Source organism: Chionomys nivalis, chromosome 19 (genome assembly GCF_950005125.1).
Source record: "Chionomys nivalis chromosome 19, mChiNiv1.1, whole genome shotgun sequence".
NCBI classification, from domain to species: Eukaryota; Metazoa; Chordata; class Mammalia; order Rodentia; family Cricetidae; genus Chionomys; species Chionomys nivalis.
The window spans coordinates 28,498,033-28,523,542 of record NC_080104.1 but is presented as its reverse complement, the minus strand read 5'-3'; positions in this window follow the sequence as shown (position 1 = coordinate 28,523,542).

Below are 25,510 nucleotides of genomic sequence, written 5' to 3'. Positions count from 1 at the left end.
TTTTGCTTTCAATCAGAACACGCTGGCAGCTTGTGTTGGCATGTATAAGTATACCATGCATTTGTATGATATTCAAGAAGAGGATAGATTCTTCCTCAGTGGATGTGTATGAATCTATGCACAGATTTTTTTTTATGGCTAGAAATAGTCACTGAGGTATTTGAGTTGGCTCAACAGCGTGCCGATAGCTGTGAACACAGAGTGCAGCAGAAAGGGCCACACCAGTCTCTCAGAATCAGACGTGGTGTTGTTGAACTTGAAGGCAGCATCTGTGCTAGTGGCCCCATGACAGGCTCTAGGGAAGATAGTGTGTGGAAGGAAGCACCAGGTACATTTTAAATTTTTATAAATGTGTTTTCATTTTTTAAATAAAACATTTTGAAATAGACTTTTCTCTGCTTTCTCCCCCTGCTCTTCTGTGTCTTCCTGTCCTCTCCTTGTTGGCACTCTTCCAACCCTAGTATCTCCAAATTCCACAATTCCAGTTTTCTTTATGACTGATTAAAACACTATTGAATATGTGAACCATGTTTTCATGGTCAGTTTGTTTGCTGGTGGACATGTAGGCTGGCTCCGTTTCCTTGCTACCATGATAGAGTAACACTAAACACAGATGTTTAGATACGGTAGGATACGGAGCACTCTGGGTAAACGCCCGGGAGTGGTATAGCCGGGTTACAAGTTAGTTCTATTTCAGTCTTCAATACATCTTGTCAAATGATTTCCCATGATGACTCTGCTAACTGACACCCACACCAAAAGTGACAAAGGTCATGCTTTCCCGTCTTCACCAGCGTTTACTGTCATCTACTTTCTTGATCTTAGCCATTCTGACTGAGGTGAGCTGGAATCCTAAAGTAGTTTTAAACTGCATCTCCCCAGTGGCTAATGATGTTGAGCATTTCCCAAAATATTTATTGACCATTTGTGTTTCTTCTTGAGAATTGTCTGTTCAGTTGTTTGGCCTATTTATTGATGGAAAGTTTTTTTGTTGTTGTTGTTGTTGTTCAGTTTTTATAGTTCCTTATATATTATAGGCATTGACTCCTTTCTTCAGAATGCCTGGAAAAGAATTTCTCCTATTCTTGAGGCTGCTTATTCAATCTGTTGATAGTAATCCTTGCTATGCAGAAAACTTTTAATTAATATAATCATATTTATCAATCTTAAGGTTGTTTTCTGTGATATATTCAGAATTTTTTTCCCTGTACCTATATTCTGAAGCACTTCTCCTATGTTTTGCCTCAGCATTTGCCATTTAAAATTAAGGCCTTTGATGCACTTTAAGTCGATTTTTATGGAAAAACGAGGTTTGAATCTAACTTTGTTATTCTGTAGTGTACACATAGTTTTGTCAGTACCATTTGTTGAATGGGCTCTTTTTTCCACTGTGTATATTTTGATGCCTTTTTAAAATTGTGCTGCCACAGTTGTGTGGGTTTATTTATGGACATTCTACTATGTTCTACTGGCCTACATTCTGTTTTTGTATCAGTATTGTGCTGTATTTGTCACTGTGGCTCCGTGATGTAGTTTGAGGCCAAGTATAGTGATACTCCAGCAGACTTATCTGTTAAGGATTGCTTTTGAAAATCTATAGTCCATTGTGTTTCCGTATCATTGGAATTTTAATGGGGATTGCCCTGAATTTATAGATTGGTTTTGGTATGATATTAGTTACTTTGGACAACTTCAAACACACTGCAGTCATCTGAGAAGAAGGGACCTCAATTGAGGGCATTTCTGTAGGCATTTTCATGGTTAAAGACTGGTGACTAGTCTCCTTTGGATTGGCTCTGTGCTGCCCCCCTCAGGCAGACCCGGGTTGGTCATGAAAGCCAGCAGAGTGACTGTGAATAAGTAAGTAGCACTTCTCCTTGGTCTCTGTCTCAGGTCTTGCATCCTGGTTTGTGTCTTGGCTTCCCTGGGTGATAGATGTCACTGTCACCTGTAGGGTAAATAAACCCTTTCCTCTCTACATTGCTTTTGGTCATGGTGTTTACAAAAGCAAGCAAAGGCAAAATAGGACGGTAGTAAAACCACTATCGTAATATTAATTCTACAGTCTAGGAGCACAAGAGTCCTTTTCCTCCCTCTCACCTAGAATCTTCACCAGTTTCCTTTTACCTCCTCAGTTATTTTATTATTATTATTGTTATGCAATTGTCTATGGATGATTTCCCACTCTCTTCTGGGCACGCTGAGTTGAGTCTCACAGAACCTGGTGCTCAGAGTCTTTCTTTCCACTCCACCTGTGGGACCCATGACTGCATGCCAGGCTAGCAGCTTGGCATGGCTGGGTTATTATTATTTTTTTTTTGGGTGGGTTATTTTTGAAGAAAGTCCCATCTGATTTTGTTTCTGCGTTCTGTGTCTCTTTATTTTATTGCTGCATTGATTGTTTTTATTTATTTATTTCTTAAGAAGTGATTTCTTAATTCTTCTCTCATATATTATACATTCCTACTCAGAAGACGTTTCCAGTGTCAGGACAACTCCATATCTCTGTCTCTGTGCAGAAGCTTGTTCTTACTGAAGTTTCAGTCTCCCATTAGGTCTGCGTGAGCGGAGGCAGGCACACAACCAAAGGCAACATTTATTCTCAGTGGAATACGTGCTTCCCAGAGCTCAGGCACTTTATTAAATGTCTTCTATAAATGTGTAATTATTGTGGACCAATTGTTTGTGTTCATAAAACTTCATATGTCCAAATCTTAACCACCAGGAGTTGAGATTTATCAGCCGCTATGTTAAGAGTGGAATTCTCACGAATGGGATTCGTGCCCTGTGAGTGAAACCAAAGGAACTAGTAAATCAGAAGATGTAGGTATATGGTATTGTTTAAGTACCAGGATATCAGTTTTAACCAAACATCAAATCTGCAGCCTTGTGATGAAGAAATTCCTGGCATCCATGACTGTGTCAAACACATTGCGGTTACCAAGTCAAGATGTTGTGTTGCAGCTGTTCAAACAGAGCAAAATAGCATACGTTTGAGTTAACCAAAGGTATGGTTCAAATAAACAGCAGCCATATGTTGGTGAGCCCCCCTTGTTTTAATTATTATTTGAATTTGACCTGTCTGTATGTGTACCGCATACATGGAGTGTAGTGCCGGAGGAAGCCAGAGGGGGTGATGGATGCTCTGAAACTGGAATCAACAGGTGCTTGTGAGGAGCCGTGAGGATGCTGAGAAATGATCTCCAGTCTTCTGGAAGAGCAGGCAGTGCTCTTACCCTCTGAGCCACCTTTGCAGAGCCCCAATCTATTATAGCTTATTCTATATACAAGTTCTGCTACAACCTAGCCACATACCTCCTTTCAAAAAAGCATGTGTGAAATATTTTCCAAATTCTAGCTTAAAAAAAAATCTCTCTTCTATGTCTGAGAATTCATGAGTCAGTGTTTTATGAATTTTTTAAGCCTATAGTTTCTCTTTGAAATACAAAAGTAAAACTTTATAACATCTTTTTTACTGAGACTTAATTAAGACAGCACCAAATTTTACTCTGCCGGAAGATTAAGGCTGAGACGTTCCTTTCTGGGACAGCATTTCCTTCGTCACCAACTGGTTATATTCTCGCATCTTAAAATAAAACAAAGCATTGAAAAGAGAATAGCTTAACGTTGTTGCAGTATTTTAAAAAGCTGTGCATTTTATTGGCTAATAAAATCCTTACAGTGAAGAATTCAGGTACCCAGCCTTTCAGCTTTCTTGCTTTCTTCTCAGTTTCTTCTCTAATTAATTAAGTCATGAAATATCATTAGTACTATGTGTCATGATAATGTTAGGTGCTATTTTCTCCCCTTCTCCCCTTCAGCTTCCTTTTCTGTGTTTGCTTCAGTTCCAACCTCATTTACATTTGTTGCATTTTATTGAAAGGTTGAGGATCAAAGATTATTGAATGAGGATGAGTTTTGCTTTCAAGGGTATCATATGCTTTATATAAGTGCGTAGGTATCGTGATTGCTTTGTGCGCATGTATCACTTTAGATTTAGAATAGCCATTCAATATAATTACAGTAGATATGGGCAGTAAAAGTGTGTTAAATACCAGCTATTATGTTGGCAAAATTGTGTTTTACTTTTAGTACTTAGTAAAAAAAAAAAAAAGAAGAATAAGAAAATTCTCTCAATTATAAAAGAATTTCAAACTGATGAACGTTAAGTTAAAAGGTTTCTTTAGATATGATTTTTGCATACAAAATACTGTCAAAAGAATACTCATAATAGACAGAAATAGTCTCAACAAATCTCTTTGCATGGAGTGAACAGTGAGATGCTGAGCAAATATGAAGGACACTGTGATCACCAGATAGTCCCTCACTCATTCATCTTTTGCCCCTGGGATCCTGTGTGCTTATGCTCTAGACTGTGGCTTCCCTAACATTTCCCACTTGTGACTTCTTTGCACACAAGGAACGTTTATATGACCCTAGCTATAGTGGTATTCAAACTAGGTATACCAGTCAAACGTTTGCTATTTACACAAAGAATTTTATTTTAAAACAGTTCTTTAGTATGCATGTAATTTTTCCTTTATAGTAAATATTCAGGTAAACATGCATACTGATGAGGTGGTTGTGCTTGTCTATTTTTATGTAAAGAATTAAATTTTGTTGGATTACTTGGCATGCGAAGACATAAAGCATCTCTAACTTTCGTAGTTATCTGGTAGCCTGATCGTATCAATGCTGAGAACTCTGCTTTGCACAAATACACAGCACAAAAAGGCAGAAATGTGTTTATGGCCATTTCAGAATTTCCTGGAAATTTTTTCTTCACCCTAAAACAAAATTTACTAATATTTATAAAGTTAAACTTGCTCTCAAACAGTCATTGTTTGAAAAGCAAACATTCTTACAACGCAGTACAAAGGCACAGTAGTTTGATAACTGTATGCAGGAAATGACTGTAGGAAAATACGAAGTTAGGAAACTCTGCACGTACAGTGTGAACTTTACAACTCATAATTCATAGCATGTAATAGCTTCAGCTCTGAGCTGAGGTGTCTGAGGCAGCATTTGCTGGTGGTGTGGGCGTGGCAGCACACAGAAAACATGCATGTTGTGTGTTCAGAAACAATCTGCAGTGGAGCCGTGTTGTTCAACGCGGGGGAGCTCTGCCTGGAACACCCAAGATTTGTCCTATGTTTTATTTTTAATTAATTCAGAAAACTTTTACTGTGGCCAGCTTTTTCATGGTTTTCCACATGCATTTCTAGGATTGGTATAGGGTTACAAGCTACAGTTAAAGAATCTGGGCTCTGGACATTTTTCTAGGTAGGGAATATGTTCCTCAACACACAGAACCTTATACTTTAGCAAGACCTCAAAAGGTAGGTGTCACATAGAGACACATAGACATTTATCTAAGCATAGATCTCATGCTACAAGTGCTTACGTCTAAAATATTGAGAGATGACAAAAATGCACTCTTTATTTTAAGTAAAAATAAGTCTATTGTTATTGTTATTATTATTATCATACACACCTTTATTTCCAGCACTTGGGAAGTAGAGGCAGGCAGATTTCTGAGTTCAATGTCAACCTGGACTATAAAGCAGTTCCAGGACAGTGGTGACTACATAGAGAAAACCTGGCTCTGAAAAAAAGCAAAAAAACAAGAAACAGAAAACAAACAAACAAACAAAAAACCAAAACCCACTCAGTCAGGCTGTGACAACGCAAGCATTTTTATTTTTTATATAAATCTATTGAAACTTTTGAAAAAATACTTATTTTTTCAAAAATACTTATTCCAAGAAAAGTAATTTTGAAAAAAATGATTACATGTTATTTTGTCTTTTCAGCTGTTAGATTTCTTCTCCAAATACCTTCACTACAACAGATTCACTGCATCAAGTTCTGCAAGTTAAGATCACACAGGCTCAAATATAAATTATTCTGTCTTTAATGATCATAATACCAGAGGGAGTGTTTTTATGTTGAACTAAGTAGTAAATTTAAAAAGGATAAACAGAAAGCCAGGGATTTTTTTCTGGGGATTTCCAATCACAGTGACATATGACATGCATGCTGTGTTAAGAAGTACAGGTACACATATGATGAAATTATATATTTTCTAAGAAGCCATGATGTCAATACAGGCATTATATCCTTTTAAAAATCAACTGATCCAGACAAATTTAAATTCTTAACTTCTGCTAAGAGTTTAAGCAGGTAACTTATACAGACTGTTTTAAACTTCCATAATTTTTAATGTTTTGATTTTTATTTTATGTGTAGGATTATCTTATCTAAATGGAACTTTAAAATCGAGTGAATGAAAGAGTAATACAGACTAGCATAAAGTCTTTGAACAACTAGGAATACATATAATAAGAATTTCAAAGTCTGTGCATCGGTACCTATTGCAGCTCTGATAAACCAGCACAAACTGTACTTCTTAAGATGATGCAGATGAGAATAGGCTCCCGAAGACGGAGCTATCCGATTATGAGCTGACAGATAAACGCCACGTGCATCCCACTGTGACATCTAGCTCCAAAGTCATGAGGTTCCACATCCCCATTTACTCCAGATATCCAGTGGCAAACACAGGGAGAAACAAGCAAGGGGAGGGTCCCATGAGACCATTTTAAAAGCCGAGAAATACCTGAAGAATACAATTTAAAGAGTACGGTCAGTCCTCAAATAAACAGGTTGGAAGCTTGGGTAATGCTTCCTTATGTTAGCCATCTCAGAGGTCGGCTGCTTAGTTATAGACAAATCAAGGAATTACATTTTCTCTGTGCATCTGAATTGACTTGTAAACTAAAAAGAAAATTGGAAAGAAACCTATACTAGGGTTCTCTGGAGGACTAGAACAGATGCAGTAAGTACTTATTTATAGGGAATTTATACAATATATCTGAGTAGTCTAACAATGGCTTTCTGATACAGGAGAGGCTGAGAACAGGGTAGCTGCCCAGTTTGCAAGATGGCATACTTCAGCAGAGTTTCAGACTGGTACTGAAGACCTGCAAGATTTCTGGAGAGCTGCTAGCCTTCAGTCCATACTAGAGGCTGGCTCTCTAATCTGTGAAGGAATTGGGAGCAGCAGCAGAGTAGATTACTAGCCACAGAGTTAAAGCAAACTTCCCTTCTCCTGTGTCCTTTTATCTAAACTGCCACCAGGCGGTGCCTCCCACATTTAGGGTGTGTCTGACCACTTCTAAAACCTTCCAAGAAAATCTTTTGCTGTAGCAGAACTTTCTTTGGACTGCCAGCTCCCAAATAACGGGACAGTGACTTCTTATTAAATTTGAAAGCTTGGCCTTAGATTAGGCTTGTTCCCAACTAGCTAGCTCTTAAAACTTAAATTAGCTCATTAATTAAATAATTAAATTAATCTGCATTCTGCCATATGACTCATTACGTCTCCTCATTACCTACCCTACATTTGATTTCCTCTTCATCTCACTGGGAAATCTTCCCTCTCCTCAGATTTTCCCCAAAGTTCCTATCTCTGCTCTGAAGTCCCGCCTCGTCTCTCTCCTGCCTAGCTATTGGCCACTTAGTTCATTATTAAAGCAATCATAACATGCCTTAGGCAAGTGAGGATAAACAGGCTCATCTTCACACAGTATACAAAAAGATTATTCCAGCGTTTTGCCTTTTAGTTGATTCTAGATTCAGTCAAGTTGACACCCGAGATTAGCCATCACCAAAGCCCATGTAAAGGTCTTATTGAATTTCATACTCATTTAATTGGAAAATGTTTGTATAATCCAAGCATTTATTTGCATTTACTTATGCTAAAACAGTCAATTATAGTAAGTTAAAAATCGCATCCTCTTAACATTGGGCAAAGATAAAAACTATAAGCTCTCCAGTAGTATATTTCAAGGGTGACTTCACATATACACAGTAGTTTAATTTACTTCCAAAGGCATGTGTGTCTTTAAATATGCATTCTAGGGAAATTGCTTTCCTTATGCAATTTACAGCATCTCAGGGCAAAGGCAAGTCACGAAACATTTGCATGTGATTGGCACTGACAGAAGTCACAGGCCACTGTCCACCCGTAAGCTTCCTACTTAATCTGCATGTTAATACTTTGTGCCCCAGACAGAGATTGATCAGAAACAAATCCAATAAATAATAAAGAGAAGACGCAGTCTCATGAGGTGGGGCGTTGAGCTTTTCTCTATGTGTGTACAGGAATATTTGATTCATCTCTTGCTCCCCCTCTCCAGGGTAGAGTGCAAACGGTCCTGTCACTGTTTCTCTGTCCCTGTCCCTATACGTGTGCTTGACTCGGATGAGTCTTTCTGTCCATGTGGGAATGCACAAAGCCAGCCAAACCTCCCTCATGATGGTTGCATTTCAGAGAGGCTCATTGCTAGGCTACTATTAAAGGCTAGGGAGGTGCTGCGACCTTTGCAAAGGCTGCCCACAGCTGTGCTAGCAGGCAGCCAGCTTGGCACCCCCACCCCTGCCTGCCTCCAACTGCAGTAGACTATCATTCAATAGGATTCAAATCCTTGGGCGCTTGCAGCAGCCAGGCAGCAGGCCCAGAGGCCCTTTCAAATCGGGGTTTTTTACAGTTATTTTAATCCACAGGAGACGTCAGTGTTTCTCTGCTTCACAGAGGCGGGCAAAACTGTACACGCAGGCCGGTAAGACAATCTGGCAGCAGAAGTTGAGCCTGATTCGCTTATGGAAAAAAAAAAGATTGAGAGCAAATCCACCTCTATTGTTCATTGTGCTAATCTGCTATTTTCACTGCTTGGGGATGAATTTAGGAAGGAAATGATACAATAAAGGAATGCCGACAGGAGCTGGTGCATAGGCACACCAGCTTTGTGCGGCAAATCTGTAGCCGGCACACAGACTTTTATTCAGCAGAATAAATATTAGCAGTCACCTTCTCCTGCTGTGGGGTGAGGTTGAACACTAAATCATTGGTGGTGGCAGGGATGTGACTTCACCAGGCCATCCAGATACAGCTGAGCTCTAGTTCCCACATAAGGCTGAGGAGCAGTGTGGGTCATATAGCCGAGGGAAGGCTGTCTGTCCGACTCGGAGCATGGATCTTTAGATTACCCGGATGCAAATGCTGCTCCGTCATTTATGAGGTAGGAGGATTTGAGCATATTTTCAACCTTTCCATACCCTGGGGTGAAAAAGATAATAGTATCTCTAATGCAAACTGGATGAATAAAGCAACGGGAAGAGCAGGAAGATGCAATTCAAGGACAAGTTTGTAGTCCCGCGACAGCAGCGGGGCGCAGGAGTGCGGGCGAGCAGATGCCTCAGCTGTGACCTTGACTGTATCAGAATCAATTCCAGCAGGATGACTGCTGACATGAAATAGTTGAAAAGTATGATTGCCACGTAAATGATGGTCCTGGGATTGCTACATGACTTGCCTCCCTGGAAGCCGGACCGATAAAGTCCAGGCACCATTGCTGAGTTCCCTCTTCCTTTCAAGCTCTCAGTCTGTGAGAGAGACTTTGTCCTCTCTGGCACCAGGCTCTGATTAGTCTAAGTTTTTGGTGGCCAGTGGATGATCACTTTGTGAACCCATTTTCTGCATCATCCTCGACCTACTTTCTGATCTTCAATGGTGGCTTTTCATTTTGATCCTGATGTTTCTGCTTTGGAGCCATCTGATTTGTTCCATGTCTCTGCCAGCGTCTGCTTGACTCAATGGTTTGAATTCCACACCTCATCTGATGCCTTAGTGTCTGCTGTCAAGCGAAGCAGGAGCCTTTGGGGAGAAACCTACATTAACACATTCAAGTACCCTTCCCTTTTGTTTCGGTATAAACGTTTTACAGAAACCTCGGCATGCCCAGAGACATTCCTGTCTTTCATTTTAACCTTTCAAACTTGTGTTCCATAACCTTGAGCTAAGCATGCCTCCAAATGTGCCTGCCATCTCTTCTTCTGGAACAATTAACAGTGCATGCTGAAGAATGCTTTGGGAGGTAACTGCCATGCTCCTCTTTCTGCTGTAGATTGTAACTCTCCAGTCTCACTTCTCGGTGGAGCTTGTCTTTGGCTTTTGTACCTGCAAAGACGTGCACCTCTTACTTTGGTTACACTTGCAGTTCAGCTGGAAGGTTCCATGCTCAATTGCTTTTCCTAAACAAACAAGAGGAATATAAGGAACTTATTAAGAGTAATGAAAAGATTATTTAATATTGCCCTCTTAGGCTTCACGTTACACTGAAACATTTAATTTTTACAGTTGTATCCAAGAGGCAATTTTCTAACAGAGATTTTATAGCAGAGAAGAGTGCTCAGCCTTCAAGGGATGCAGAGGTCAAGAAAGCAACATTTCTGTATTTATTGCCTGGGTGTGACATGAAGACCTCTTGACAAGTCAATATTCTTTTCGGTGTAGGACATTGCTCACCACCACACCTGCTGGCTTTATTCCCATCAAACGGTCTTTAGTAAAGTGGCATAGAAGGAGAGACCATCCTTAGACGTTCACGTCAAGCTTATCACAATTCCATGACGCTTGGCCGGTAATGCAGTGAGAACGGCTGGCACCAGAAAGCCAGTGTCCGTGGTGTGCGGTGAAGCGAAGGGGTGCAATTGTACGTGAAAGGGACAGAAGAAAAGCTTCAAGGCCACACTGGCACTTAACTTAAAGTAGCAAGGCAACCTGCCAGAGACTGGAGTTCACAGCAAAAAGCCTTGTGTCCGGGGTCAAACTGGCAAAGGGTAGAAGTTAGTTTTTTTTGTAACCGGTGAGATTACCATGACTCGCAAACCATAGCAGCCATGGATGCCCTAGCAGCTTGGAAGGATTGCTTGGCCTTTCATGGCTGTTGGCTGCTTCCATTCCATATGGCACAATGCAGGCAGTATAAACAGATGTGGAAAGCCCTGGTTCTTCACTCCCAAGAACTGGAAGTATGGCTATATATATGGAGGAAGGGATCATTTAGCAGGGGACAGTTGAAGGTTTTAAAAATGTAACTGACAAGGAATTGATTGCATTTCATCGAGTCAGTATTATCTGCTGCAGAAGCATGCAGGTGACGCTATGCTATGTTGACTTACGGAGAGATGACTCTCTCATTCCTATAACCACAAGGCACTCTGAAGAGCCTGGACCTGCTTGCACCACAGCAGACAGAACAGAATACATTCAGTCTCCAGGTATTTAGGAAAGAAAGCCCAGATAGTGCTGCAACATGCTAGCTTAGCCTTTTAAAGTCTACCAGTTAGAACTCACCCAACCTTCTTGAAGATATATTTCTCTGTCTCCCCACTTTCCACAAAGTGGAAATATTATTTTTAATATTCTGTGTAAGTTGATATTTATGCAAGAAACCAAATAAATACCACTTCCACTATCATACATTTTTCTTTTGATCTGTGGTTTTGTGTGGTGCCAATGTATATACATTGTGTGTGTATGTGTGTGTGTGTGTATTATCTGATTATTTTTTTCTGTTAAAGTATTTATCGTTTGATATGGCATTAAAATGATATAAATTCAGAATAAAGATTGTGTAACTTAGAAATTATACACTTTCCCCCTGATTAATAAATTTATTGCACTCTGAAACTTCCATGTGGTAAAGATAGAAGATTGCTGAAGAGTGCCTTTTCTATCAACCTGATTGAGACCTAGTAAAGAGGCCTGTGTGAAAATATGAGCGGAGACTGAGAGGAAATGAGGAAGCTGCTTGGACTCTTATGTGGAAGGCAGATGAGATTTACCTCACACGGCCTTGTTACGTGTAACTAAGAACAATAAGACTAGAAGTCAAATGGAGAAGCTTTACATCCACAGAAAGAAGAAATTTCCAACCATGTGCAACACTTCGGTATTAAGAAGGTTGTTTGGGAAGACTGTGGATATCCTGTCTTTAGAAATGACAGGAGTTATTTTTAAAGGTTATTTTAAGCATTTGATGAATAGTTGGTTACTTTAGAAGCTCCTAAAAGCCTGTCTAAAATTAGTGGCCATACTGGCATGTTAGATTAACCCCAGGGAGTGTGTAAACACAAAGATTACTAGATATAAAAAACCAATTTCTGAGCACCATGATGTATAGAAAGCTTCTCAGTGGGTGTAATAAGACTGTGCTGGGCGTGGGCTTATGCTGGGGCTGAGGACACGCTACCCCAAATGCAGCGTTTAAGAAGATAGCAGTCGTCTCACGGCGTTCCTCCCTGGTACAGATCGTAATGCCTGGGTAAGCCAGTGACCGTGTCCTCCTGCTCACAGTGACTGATGTGTCAGAGGAGAGGAATGGGCACACAGAGGCTCAGAGAGGCTGGAAAGAGGGCCTGCCTAAGCTCCGCACAGCATGTCACCCTGAGATCACACCCTCTTTGCCCAGCCAGGCTCTACACAACTCTCTGATATTAGTGCTGCCTACACACAGAAGCAGAGTTTCTGCTCCTTTGGGTCTTGGTTTCAGAAGGTTCCCCAGTCATCCAAGTTTGAGATAGGTAAACCTATGAGCGTTTCCTCTTGCGAGTCTGTCTTTTATTACAGCGCCACTTCTCTAAACGTGACGACAGGTGAGACAAAGGTACGGGTTTTGCCTTTCGCAGGTGTCCCTGTGCCCATGCTTCCACTACAAAGGCTCGCAGGAAAAGTGGTTTGTTACGAAAGGATGCATACTACGTCAACAATAAAAGCAGAGGTAGAGGGCAAAGACAGGCAACAGGACACGGATGCAAGCTTCCAGGTCCTCCTTCTATGTGGATTTAATCTCCACATTACAAGGTGAGAAAATAACGCACCAGGTGCAGCCAGCCACATAAGTTTCCCCAAGTCTTGGCTGGTCAAGGGACTTTTTACTGTAGCCAGTTGTTTAGGCATGACATTGCTTGGACATAAGCTATAGTCATCTGAGAGGAGAGAACTCTGATTGAGAAAATGCCTCCATAAGATCAGGCTGTATGCAAGCCTATAGAGCATTTTCTTAATTAGTGATTGATAGCGGAGGGTCCATTCCTTTGTGGGTCGTGCCCTCCCCAGCCTTGTGGTCATAGGTTCTATATGAAAGTTGATTTATCAGGTCAAGAGGAGCAAGCCAGGAAACAGTTCCCCTCTCTGGCCTCAGCATCAGTTCCTGCCTACAGATTTCTGCCCCATTTAAGTTTCTGTCCTGACTTTTTTGGATGCTGAACAGTGATGTGGAAGCATAAGACAAATAAACCCTTTCCTCCTGTCCTAGGGTTACAATTGCTGTGAAGAGACACCATGACCACAGCCACTCTAATAAAGGAAAGATTTAACTTGGCAGTATCCCCAGCATAGGAAACCTCAAAGCCCACCCCCACAGCCTTCTTCTACTGTGGTCATACCCATTTCAACAAAGCACCTCCTAATAGTACCACTCTCTATGAGATTTTCAGGGCCAATTATATCCAAATTGCTCCAAAAATTGCATTGGTCATTGTGTTTCATCACAGCAATAGTAGCCCTAACTAGGACAGCACATGCAGGGTTGACTTTAGTGATTCTTAGGCTCCCCCACACCTAGAAGTCAAATGGAACCCAGCCAGTCCCTCAGTCTCAGCAATATCTAGCTTTGTCTGGCAGGATAACACAAAGGCTGGGAGGCTGATTCTTAGGAGCTGCTCAAAAGCCAGTCCTTATTTTAAGAAAGCAGTGTTTGGCATCCTGTCCCATAGAATTAACCCTTGGACTGCACAGAGCTACAAGTATGGTTTGCGGGATGGCTCCCCTCAGCCCACTACCCGTCATATTTCTAGGTCAGGTGCTGTGGTGGTTTGGTTGAAAATGGTTCCTATAGGCTCATAGGGAGTAGCACTATTAAGAGGTGTGGCCTTGTTGGATGAAGTATGTCACTGGGGATGTGCTATGAGGTTTCAAAGGCTCAAGCCATGCCCAGAGTCACTCTCTCTTCCTGCTGCCTTCAGATCCAGTTGTAGTACTCTCAGCTATCTCTCCAGTACCGTGTTTGCCTGCATGCTGCCTTGCTTCCAATCATGACAATAATGAACTAAACCTCTGAACTGTAAGCCATGCCTAGTTAAATGCTTTGTTTATAAGACTTGCCATGTTCTGGCATCTAGTCACAGCAGGAAATCTCTAAGACAGGTGCCTTTGTCATGAGTGGTTTCTTTGGGAGCACTCCAGGGCAGGAAGTGGAGGGGTTAGGAAAATACCTGGGACATTTGTACTAGTTCTCCAGGGGATTCTGATAAGCGAGAGGGCTAGGAGTCTTTAGGACTTGCCACTGTAAACAGTTTAATGAAGAGATATGTAGCAAATTGTTGAACAGCGGTTTTCAGTTCTTTGTGATTTGTTTGTGGGAAATTCAGCATCTCCTATGTTTTTCTAGGTCTTATTGATTATATTAACTAACTGTAATTAGTTGGAGCTCTCTTTGCACAATGTTAGTGTGAAATATTAAACATATTTTTGAGATAGTTACAAATACCAGGGTTAAATAATTACCACATCAAGATCTGGTAGCCCCAACGTTAGCTGTGAGAGATGAGCTGCCCACACAGGTTAAATAGATTCTAGATGCAGATTGACTTGCATTTGGTTGTAAGCTTGCTTTGTAGCTTGCTACCAGTTGAATCTCTTATTTTGTCCTCCACACATTACTGTGTTCTCTCTTTGTTATAGTCTTCTTATTTTTTAATGCCTTTTTTTTGGCCTGTCTCTTACATATAGTTGTGTTGAAAGTATATCTAGCAGGATTTATTCTTTGTGCCTTATCTTTTTCTTTATGCTTATTGCTATATGACTATAATTAAATAACAGATGTTTATTGAGTTCTTGTAATAGGTAAGGCAGTGAGGAACAAGAATGTAACAGGTAAAGAAATCATTGCTGCAGAGCTGAAAAACTTTATTGAACCTAGTTTTTCTCCTCTACTGATGCAAACTTGAATCATATACTAAGATCCAGTTAGTACTGCATGGTCAGTGTGAAGAAACACCCAAACCTTCTTTTTCCTGTAAGTCTACTCTTCCCCATGTCTCCTTTGTCTATTAAATAACACATTGCACCCATCCATAGAAGCATCTACTTAGCTGCTAAATGATGTTTACTCTGCCTCTGTTAGGTCTACGAAGCCCATTCCTTTTCTCCTGTCTTAGAAAAGGACCAATTGGCTCCCCAACACAGGTATAGTAGCCCCTTGTGTTCCTGATCTTCAGGTATCACATGGCTCTTTCTACTCAAACCCTTTGCTGTCTCATTCCCTGGTTCCAGTCAGCAGAGCCCATGATCATTCTAATGTGGTCCTAAGAAGTCTCTCATCCGACCACTTTCAATGCACACTATTCCCTGAGCAAGACAAAATTCCCCGACACGCCTATGCATTTCCAAGCTTGTGGATCTCTGGGCCTGGGATTTGCTTTCTTCCTGTTTTGTCTTGATGAATCGCAATCACCATATCTTAGTTCGTATTGTTCTGTGGAACTGTCTCTATCTCTCCCAAATAAATGTTCAGTGGAACAAGGGGCATTGCTCTCTGCACGGTGGTTTATATTTCAGGAACTTGCTCCATGGCTGGTATACAGGAGATGATGGATTCTTTTCCTCTCTTACCTCCCTTTTCAATGGCTGTGAGTAAGTACAGCATTCACATCTAAGGTTCTCATTGAGAGTCTAACTTACCTTGACCTCTACAAAAGCCTGGGTTGGTGAATATTAGTTGTATTTAATTGATGAAAATATAATTGCAAAATGTAAATTTTAACATGCTTGGTTTTCAGTTAGTTGGGAGTTTTAGTACAAAAAGAAAGCAAATTTTTCATATTTCTTGGCCTTTTCTTCTTAACATACACTCTGATGGACAATTTAACAGCTGGAGAAACGATGGTGCAGTATGGCAATTACATTCTATCACAGGGACCAAACACCTGAAAAAAGCAATAGAAGGGTTTATTTTGGCTCAAAACTTATGGGGGTAGAGCCCATCACAGTGTGTGGAGAAGGCCTGGTAGAGCCTGTGCTTGCAGAAACACAGGTCTGGAAAACCCTAGACTTGGGTAGACCATGAAACAGAAGCAGGAAGTGCTAGCGTTCAGCAGGCTCTCGTTGGGACCCCAGTCTATGGAATGAAGCTGTCCATGTTTAGGATGACTCGTCCTTTCTCAGTTAAATTCTCTTGAAAAACCCTCCCAGACAAGCACAAAGGTGTGTTTCCTAGATAATTCTCAATCCAGTCAGGTAGTTAGTGAAGATTCGTCATGGCGGTTGTGTGTCTCACATGTCTCAGCAAATGGGCTGAAGAAACTGCAGGCATGCTGGGAGTTTGCAAAGTATGCTGGGAGTTTGCAAAGTATGTGGCCTCAGATCCCATGCCTACACTGTTTCTAATAGTGTGCTTGGGACTTTAATGAAGAAGAGATTGCATGATAATATGTTTTACTCCCCCTGCCCCGGTTTTCAGGAATACAAATGATGGAGAGGTTTATATTTAATTTTATTTATGTATCCATCCATAAACTGGTTATATTTCTATTACCATAATTTTTACGGTAGAGTTATTGATTTTAGTTATTATGTGAAGCTTTGGGATTTCCTTTAAGTTCAAGGTATTGTAGGGTGTTATGAAGTAAATTTATTATTGCTGCAGAGTGCTTAGTGGTAATTCCTGATAATCTGATCATCTCCAAGGGGCACATTTGAAGGTATTTCAACTCATTACAGTTTGGGAAGACAAGAGTGCTGGGGGGGGCAGTAATTTAGAAATGCTATCAGGGATCAGACTGCATTCAGACATCTTTCCAGACCCTGGGATTTAACCGTCCATTCAAAGATTATCCTTTGCAATGAGCTTAATCGAAGGTTGTGAGAAATAATAGCAAAGGTAGACTTGGGATTTTTTTCTGGATAAATATTTAAATATAAACTACTCAGAACAGTGAAAAAAATGACAGTAAGAATTTGAGAAGATGGTCAACTGACTCCAAACATTAAAGCTACTTTTAGTAGTTTGGGAAATGCATGTCAGGGATGAGGGAACTGAGCCACAGATTCGCATTGTCACCCTCAACAGTCAGAGGAGTTCTCTTAATATTTTAGAGATCTTGACTTTGGCCACACTGGTTATTTGTGGCTTTGATGCAGAAAAGGATTTCTTGTCTAGCCGTTGTGAAACTGAGTTGGAGATTTTATTGAATATGTTTTAATGGACAGAAAGAGAGGTGCTCAAGAAAAAAAGCAAAAGCCCGCCTGAGAGGATGGGTGTGAATGTCTCAAATAAGAGTAACAGATACGAGACCCACTCATCTGTGGGCTCTGGTTCCTTTAATGTTGTAGCATTAGTCATACATAGCATTTGAGTGGCTTGAGAGTTACAGCTCTCTTCTCAGAGGCCATCCTAATCTTCTCTTCAGTCATTCCAATTTTAGTATCTGTGCTGCTGAAACATCCCAAAGTGCTTCTAAGGACCCTTCCCCCCCTCTTTCTCACCAATTTTGATAAGTGATAGAGTGGCTGCACAGGTGTCTTGGATGTGACAATCAACGGGCAGGTTGAGGCTGAGAGCCCCTAGAGTTGCACGTGGTAGTAAGTACAGCTTTTCCTTGTAAATGGGTTTGTGGGGAGATTCCTAGACAATTGCAAGTATGTCTGGGAAAAATGAGAGGCGGTAAGCAATTGTAATTGTACCGGAAATCTGGTTTCCCTGAAGACAAGAGGCTTGAGTGAGTGACTCCTTTCTTTTCCTCCTGTCTCCATAGTATCTGTCCTTCTATCCCATTTTCTGCTTCTATTCTATTTAAGAATAACCTGCTCTTTCTTCAGCTTCTACAATTAGAAGAGGAGCTCTTTAGACAACTTTTGTTTTTAGCACTAGGCATCAATTTTGAGGTCATGCATACAATAGGCTGATGCTCTTCGTCCTGGACCTTTTTTTAAAATGGCCTTGGTAAATTTATCAGATGGCCTTAAACTTGTTTTATAACCTAGCTAGGCCCTGAACCTGATATTTTCCTTCTTCAGTGCTCCTAGGAATTTGTGCTTCTAGTCAGTGTCGCCATGCCTGGCTCAAATGCTGGTCTTTGTTCCCAGTATTGGATTTTCACAGCTGTAGAATGACTAAATGTGGCCAGCTATTTGGGAGAAGAATTTTTCATTTCAGTGCAGACCACTGAAAGCTTCTATTCTGGGAAGCTGCGTTAAGCATAATATTACCTAAAACTTCTAGACACATTTGAATCAATGCCTTAAATTACCATGTTTAATTTATTCAGAAACAAAAGCAGTGTCTCTTATCTCCTAGTGACCTAAAGGGTGTACTTTCAAAACCAGGAAGTGAATTAGAAAACAAAGAAATTTGTAAGTTTAAAATTTCTTTCCCGTGTAAATCTCTTGAGTTCATATTTAATAAAGATAAGTTGCTCAATCAACAGTTGTTCTACGTGTGAGAGTACTTGTATATAAATCACTTAGTTTGCTTGGATCTAACATTGATAGGGCATAATTGATCTCTAAAAGTTTTAAGAAGAATCATAGACTGTGAAATTAAAGGCAGTTGAGTGTTGTCTGACTTAGCTTTTCCATTGAGCAGACACCTGTACTTCTGGAAACAGAAGCCTTATTCTGTATCTATTATTGACTATTCCATTAATTACCTATGCCTGACATTAATTAATGTCATGTTACCATCTAGTTTATATCAGGAAGATCTACCAGACTTTTCTAACAAGCTAAACTGCCAGCTGGAGTGTTTTCCTAGTCCTCTACCCAATTTTAATGTCATCATTAGAGTGAGATATAGTTCAGGATTTGCTTCTTAAATAATATATAATGTTTTCCAGTGTGATTCAACATACAAAATATCCAGCAAACCAGTTTTACTTAGCATTTCTCAAAAAGAACAAATTATCCTTTCAAATTTTGCTTCTTGCTTATTCTTAAAAATTGCCACTATCTTTGATATTCGGAAGAGTTGTTATTAGCTGGAAGATGCCCAGTAGTTAGTGTTTGTAGCTAAAATGTCTGGGAAATATCATGTGTTTATTTCATTCACCAAATCCACTGGTCCTTGAGTTCATCTATATGAGTATCCTATTTTTGGTATGAAAATTACCATAGTGGAACAGGATGGTAGAATACTATCTTTATATTTACAAAAGCCCTTGGTTCAATCCTTAGTACCCTCCCCCTCCTGCCCAAATCACAAATTTAATGGCTTTGAATCATGCACATTTGCAAATTTACGTCCAGAGATCAGAAGTTCCAGTGGGTTCCACAGTAAAGTGTTAAGAAGTTGGTAAGATTTCTTCTAGAGGGTTTAGGGAAGAATCCAGTTCCTTCCTTTTCTTGCTTCTAAAGACCCCTGCATTCCTTGGCTCATAGCCCATTTCTGCATCAATAGTAATATTACTCTGTTATCTGTTTTGACCCTGTTGGACCCACACAGAGAGACTAAGATAATCTCCCCATCTCAAATCTCTTAAGTTAAGCACATCTACATAATCTTCTTTTGTGTGTAGTGGGGTCCTCGGATTCACTCTTGGATATTATACTCCTTTTGGAAAACTCAAAGGACACAGCACATAGCCATATGAGGGAAAAACTATGGAGGAAAGCAGATGGATGAAGTTGGAAAGATATCGGAAGCAAGATTTCATTGGTCATATCTGGGTAGTATCATTCAGGGTGTACTTAGTTCCCCAAGTGAGATGAGAGAGACTTAGTAGCGACTCAGTGCCCATAGTTTTTATTGAGATTGGTTATCTGGTCAGTTGACCCTTTCTGTGTTGCTTCAAATGAAAAATGTTCCCCATGGGCTCACACACTTGAACATTTGGTCACTTGTTGGTGGCACTGTCTGGGGAGGTGGTGCAGCTTTGCAGAATAAGTACACACTGGGGTTGGACTTTGGGAGTTAATATCCTTGCTCACTTCTAATTAGTTCTTTCTGCTTTGGATTGTTGGTTAAAGATGTGATCTCAACTTCCTTCTCCTGTACGATGTCCAATTCTTGCTGCTATGCCTCCCATACCATAATGAACTTTTATCCATGTGGAACAATAGATCAAAATAAATTCTGTATTTCATTAGTTGCCTTTGGTTCTGATGTCTTATCACAACAACAGAAAAATAACTAAGACATAAGTTGGTACCAGGAGAGGGGTATTGCTGTGAAGAACCTTACCATGTTGGTTTTTGAAGGAATGTGAAGACTTTGCATCTTTGGATGAAGCAAGCAATTGACTACTTGAAACAGAATTCACTGAGTCACTCTGGTGGAAGTTGGGAAGACAGCATTTGTATGTTTTGAGAAGGAGGCTCTCTGTTTTCTTCTTATATTCTGAGAATTTACATGAGGTTGAATTACAAAATAAGAGACTAAATTTTGGGTGGAGGAAATTTCAAGACTGCATATCATCATGTCTGTGACACGATTATTGCTGATAGACAATGTTTCTTCAGGTCTACAATGAAAGAATAAGTGAGGCAGAAAGAAATAGAAAAGATATTGGGAAAAAAGGCACCATCAAGTTTAATATTATAGCCGAGGTTTGTGCTGAAAGAGAGATTATAATTGTTGAGATTAGGGAGATGTCTTCTGCTCTCTACTGGAACAATAAGAAAGGTACCCCAAAGGCAAAACCCAACCTATCAAAGCTTCTCACTTTGCAAAGAGACAGTCCAAACCCAAGAAAGCTTCTGCTCCTAGAAAGCAACTGAATAAAAAAGCTTCTGCTAATATGATTAAACAAGACAAGGGATCTTTCCATGCAGGCAGTTTCATCTACATAGTACTGACTTTAAAGATATGGACAATGAGAGAGTAAGAAGGTTGTGGATTCTTTCACCATGACTTCAGAGAGCTACTGAAACTGATGGTATGTAGCAGGGGAGCAAGAGGGCAGCAGGCCATGACAGTCCTTTGTATGAAGCTGTGATGGTGACTCCAGAGTTGAAGTTGAGACCTTGAAATGTTGGAGATGCCAGAGTTGTGGCACATCTGCCAAGGAGAGCTACACACTGGGAATAGAACCAGTCCAAGAGAGAGATGTATGTTGCAGGTAGAAAAGCTGGAGGAATGGAACCATTCAGCCTTTGACACTAGAGTTCAGTTGTTGTATATGGAACTATAGGATTTGAAGTTTTCCCTACTGGCTTTTAATCTTGCTTGGGCACAGTATTTCCTCACTGTTCCCTGATTTCTCTCCTTTGGGATGACAGTCTATATTCTATGCCAGTGTATCTTGGAAGTAGATAACTTGACTTTTTATTTTATGGAAGCTTACAGTTAAGAGATTTCTTTGAGTCTCAGAAGAGGCTTTGGGATTTTAAGCAGTGCTGAGACTGTGATAGACTATGGGGACTTTTAAAGTTGGGCCACATGTATTTTTCATTATGATATGGTTATAAGCAATGGGGACTAGGGAGTAGAATGTGGTGGATGGTTTGAATGAGAAATGTCCCACATAGGGTTACATGTTTGAATACTTGGTCTTCAGTTGGTGGCAGGATTTGAGGAGGAATTACAGCCTTGTTGGAGGAAGTGTGTCATTGGGGGTGGGCTTTGAGAATTTATACCAGCTCATTCTCTGCTTTATGCTTACTAATACAGATGTGTTCTGTTGGCTTCCCATTCCTGCCTCCATGCCTGCCAGCTGTGGTTTTCTCACCATGATAAACTCTCATTCCTCTGAAACTGTCAGCCTAAACAAACACTTCTATAAATTGCTTTTGGTCATAGCATTTTATCACACATCAGAAAGCAAATAACACACCTTCCTTCGTCTTTCTCTTCACATCCCATCACCCAACAAGTCTTGCGATTTTACTTGCTAGTTTTTGAAATCACCTGTTGCCTTGAGATCTGAGAACACTGGTGTAGTTCAGGGCATTGTAACTTCTTGGTTATCTTTGTCTGTCTACATCAGGTTGTTTTTAAGTGTCTGGATTTGCTTTCTCCCAATTCATTGTCCAAATTAAAACAAGAACACAAACAGATATTAGAACACAAATCTTGTTACTGCAGTCATACTTTTTACCCTCTCTCCTGGCACTACATACAGCTTCCAGTTGTGTTCAGTTATTCTTGGTCCCTCAAAGAGAATGTTTTCTCTTATTGTCAGACTTTCATATGATTTTTCCCCTTTGTATTAAGTACTTGTTTTCTTTCTTGGTCAAGTTAAATCCAATGAACCTTCCACTTTCTATTCATTGTAAACATTTCCTCTGTAATTGGAGGTTTCTCTCCCTCCTGCCAGTTCCAGAAAACCACTCAGAGGCTTAATATTAATTATATATGTTTGGCTGGTGGCTCAGGCTTATTACTAGCTAGCTCCTACATTTGAATTAACCCATTTCTATTAATCTATGTATCACCATGTGGCCATGGTGTTACCTCATTTTCTGCATGTCTTGCTCCCTTGGCAGCTGCCTGTCATCTCCCAGACTCAGCCCTTCTTTGCGTGTACCTCTGCTTGGATTTCCCACCTAGCTCTATCCTGCCTTGCCATAGGCCAATGCAGCTTTATCTATCTACCAATGAGAACAACACATATTAACAGCCTACAGGATCCCACAGCATTCCTCCTCCAAAAGGTCCTAGCAAGCATCTAAATAGGCTAAGTCTCTCTGATACCTAGTTCTATTCACCTGAACTCCTCCATCATCTAAACATTGTTCTCATCATCTAAACATTGATTTTGTCTGTCTTGTATATTGAATTTTTCCTAAGTTATGGTAGAGACTGCACCTTATTTGTCCACTGGTGTACCCCTTAATCAAGAAATGAGCATGGTAGATTTTCAATAGATATTTGCTAAGTGAGGGAATGAATGAATCCTGATATTTTCAGAATGAATGTATGGCTGTTTTGGAAATCATTCTGGCAGTTGCTTAATAAAAAGCTCAAGCAAGCATCTAGTTTTCACATGACTGAAAAATTCTGTTCCTGTTATGTACCTATGAAAAAATTAAAACACAGTACATAGAAAAATTTGCATGAGCAATTACTATCAGTGTTATTAGTAACAGCCTCTAATTAGAAGCAACCAATTGTCCACCACTTATGAATAAGTAAGCAAAATGTATTATGACAATCTAACAAAATATTATGGAAATAAAAATGAAAATGATATTGATATATAAATGAAAATCAAAAATATCGAGTGGGAAAAATTACAAATCCCACTTATTATATCATTTCATTTTAGGAAATGCTCTAAACAGACAAGTTTGTAGGGACAAAAAATTAGACTAATGATCAGAGCCAAGGTGGTTGGGAAGAGATGGAGAGGGACAGGAGATGGGCACAGGGGTCTGATGTGACGGCGATGTTCTAACGTGGACTCTGGTTGTGATTGCACACTTGTGTAAATACATTAGAAACTATCGAGTTACACAACTTGAGGACTGTGAATTTACCATGGTGACAAAGCTGTTGCTATAAAGGAAGAGTGACTGGAAACCAGCCATCATCTAACTTGGAAAGAGAGCTGAGGTGTAGCCGGGAAGGAATACTGAAGTCAAGAAAAGCTAGGCAAGTGGGATGGTCTACAACCTGCCTATATCTCATCTACTGCCTTCTGTATGACCGACACCTGCCCAGTTCACTTCACAACGTAAACAACCACAGGTGCTTTTCCTCAAATGACTGCTTCACTTTGGTATGGAGCAGAAAATCTTTTGATATATTTTGTTATAATTTGAAAAGAAGTTAAGCTCAGTTTTGCAAAAAATTAATATTTACTACTGATTCATCGAGGACACTGTTCAGTGAAACTTCCTCCCCTACTTTGCCTTTTGCTGATCCACCTCTACTAACAGGCTAAGAGGTCAGAATTTTACCTATTGCTTTTCATTATCTGTGCAATATCAACCCAGTAGGGAAGACAAATTCCTCACTATTTTAGACTACCGGAAAGGACCTATCATATCTTAGATGGCGTATTGAGATCTGCTCTTCTAGGTGACATAGAACTGCAGAAGCCTTGATAATGGAATGTGTTTGCAGGTCTCTGGTATTAAAATGTGTCCAAGTGTTTCAGGGTTGAAAACCATGTCAGCCAGGTAGGGAATTAGTTGGTCTTGTTTTCCCTTAGTATGGTAGGGAGTACTGTTGACTGCTGATTAGCATCTCCTTGCTTGTCACTGTCGGAGGGCCCATCAACAGCAATTGTTTCCACCTCAGGCTTTCACAGGTCTTATTATTGTATTGCTCCTCCCTTGGCTAGCATGGCAGGCTAGGCAGCCATGGAGGTGAAATTGGAACTGGAGCTTCTGTGCTGAGTAAACTTCTGGTCTGTGAAGTTCATAAATGCCTGCTCTGAGTATCTTTTCTATAAAGCCTTTTGGATGATTTGTTTTGTGGTTGTAGATTGAAGGACCAAAACTTCTTCTGGCTGCCCTATATCTGGGAACTGAGAGGCTGGCCATCAGCTTCTTGATTCTTCTGTAAAAGAAGACATTCTAAGCTTGGGGGTGGGCATAGTCAGCCTCTGCACGTGAATGCTCTCTCAACAGTGATGTAAGAGAGACTGCCCAATTATTCTGTAATTTGCAGTTAAGCTTTTTGATAGAGCTACTCTAATTTGTCACAACATTGAAGGACAATCCGCCAGTGGCAGGTACGAGCTTTGCAATGCACAAATGCTAACACGGTCTCTGCTTAGCTTTCCTTCTATAGACAGCACAGAAATACTTCTTTGTGTTGCGGGAGATTTCTCAGCATGGCCAAGTGGCAATTAAAGAGCCTAATGAAAGAGATGACTCATCTCCTAGTGTCAATGTCAAAAGAGTCATCGCAGCTTCCCTGTCTCCAGGGGTTTGGGATGAAGTCTACTTTCTCAATGACTGTTCCTTGTCACGCCTGCCTTTTGAGCATCCCCCGTATTCAGGTGGCATCTGTACCCGCTTTTCATCTGTTAGAGTGGGTACTCCGGCATGAAGGAAGCTGGGCTTTATCTCTCTAATGCATCTTGCTGTCTTTGGCACGTTTGTTGTTTGTTGTTGATGGTGCCAGGGCTCAGCTGTTACATGACAGGCTTTGATCGAGTGAATCAATTGTTGTTGTTTCTCCTTCATGAAATACCCATCAGACTTTGTGCCTCTCTCTTCAAAAGGAAAAAAGGAAGTCTGCTTTATAATGGTTACAATCAGGAATAAGGGAAACACAGCGCAGGAAATGAATGCCACTTTGTTCATTTTGGATGAATTGTCAGAAGGAAAAGCTCATTGTCTTTTCACAATGTTCATTTAGTGGAGAGTACATTCTAGAGTCCTCTGAAATCTCATTTTCTGAACATACAATATTAAGAATACACTACATAGACCTTAGTTTAAAAAATTCAGTGAAAAAGAATCACGCATGGAAGAAGGGAGGGAAAGGAGAGGGATGGGAAGAAGAGGGACAGGGAGATGGAGGAGGGAGGGTAGGAGGGAGAAAGGAAAAGAGGGAGGGAGAAAGGGAGGGAGGGAGAGACAGACAGACAGAGAGAGAGAGACAGAGAATCTTCCCCGGCTCTCCTCCACTCCACGGGAAGGGTCCCCCAGTGATTTGTGGTATACTTTGTGGGAATCAGAGAATTGTTTTCATTTGAGCATTATCTGAAACTT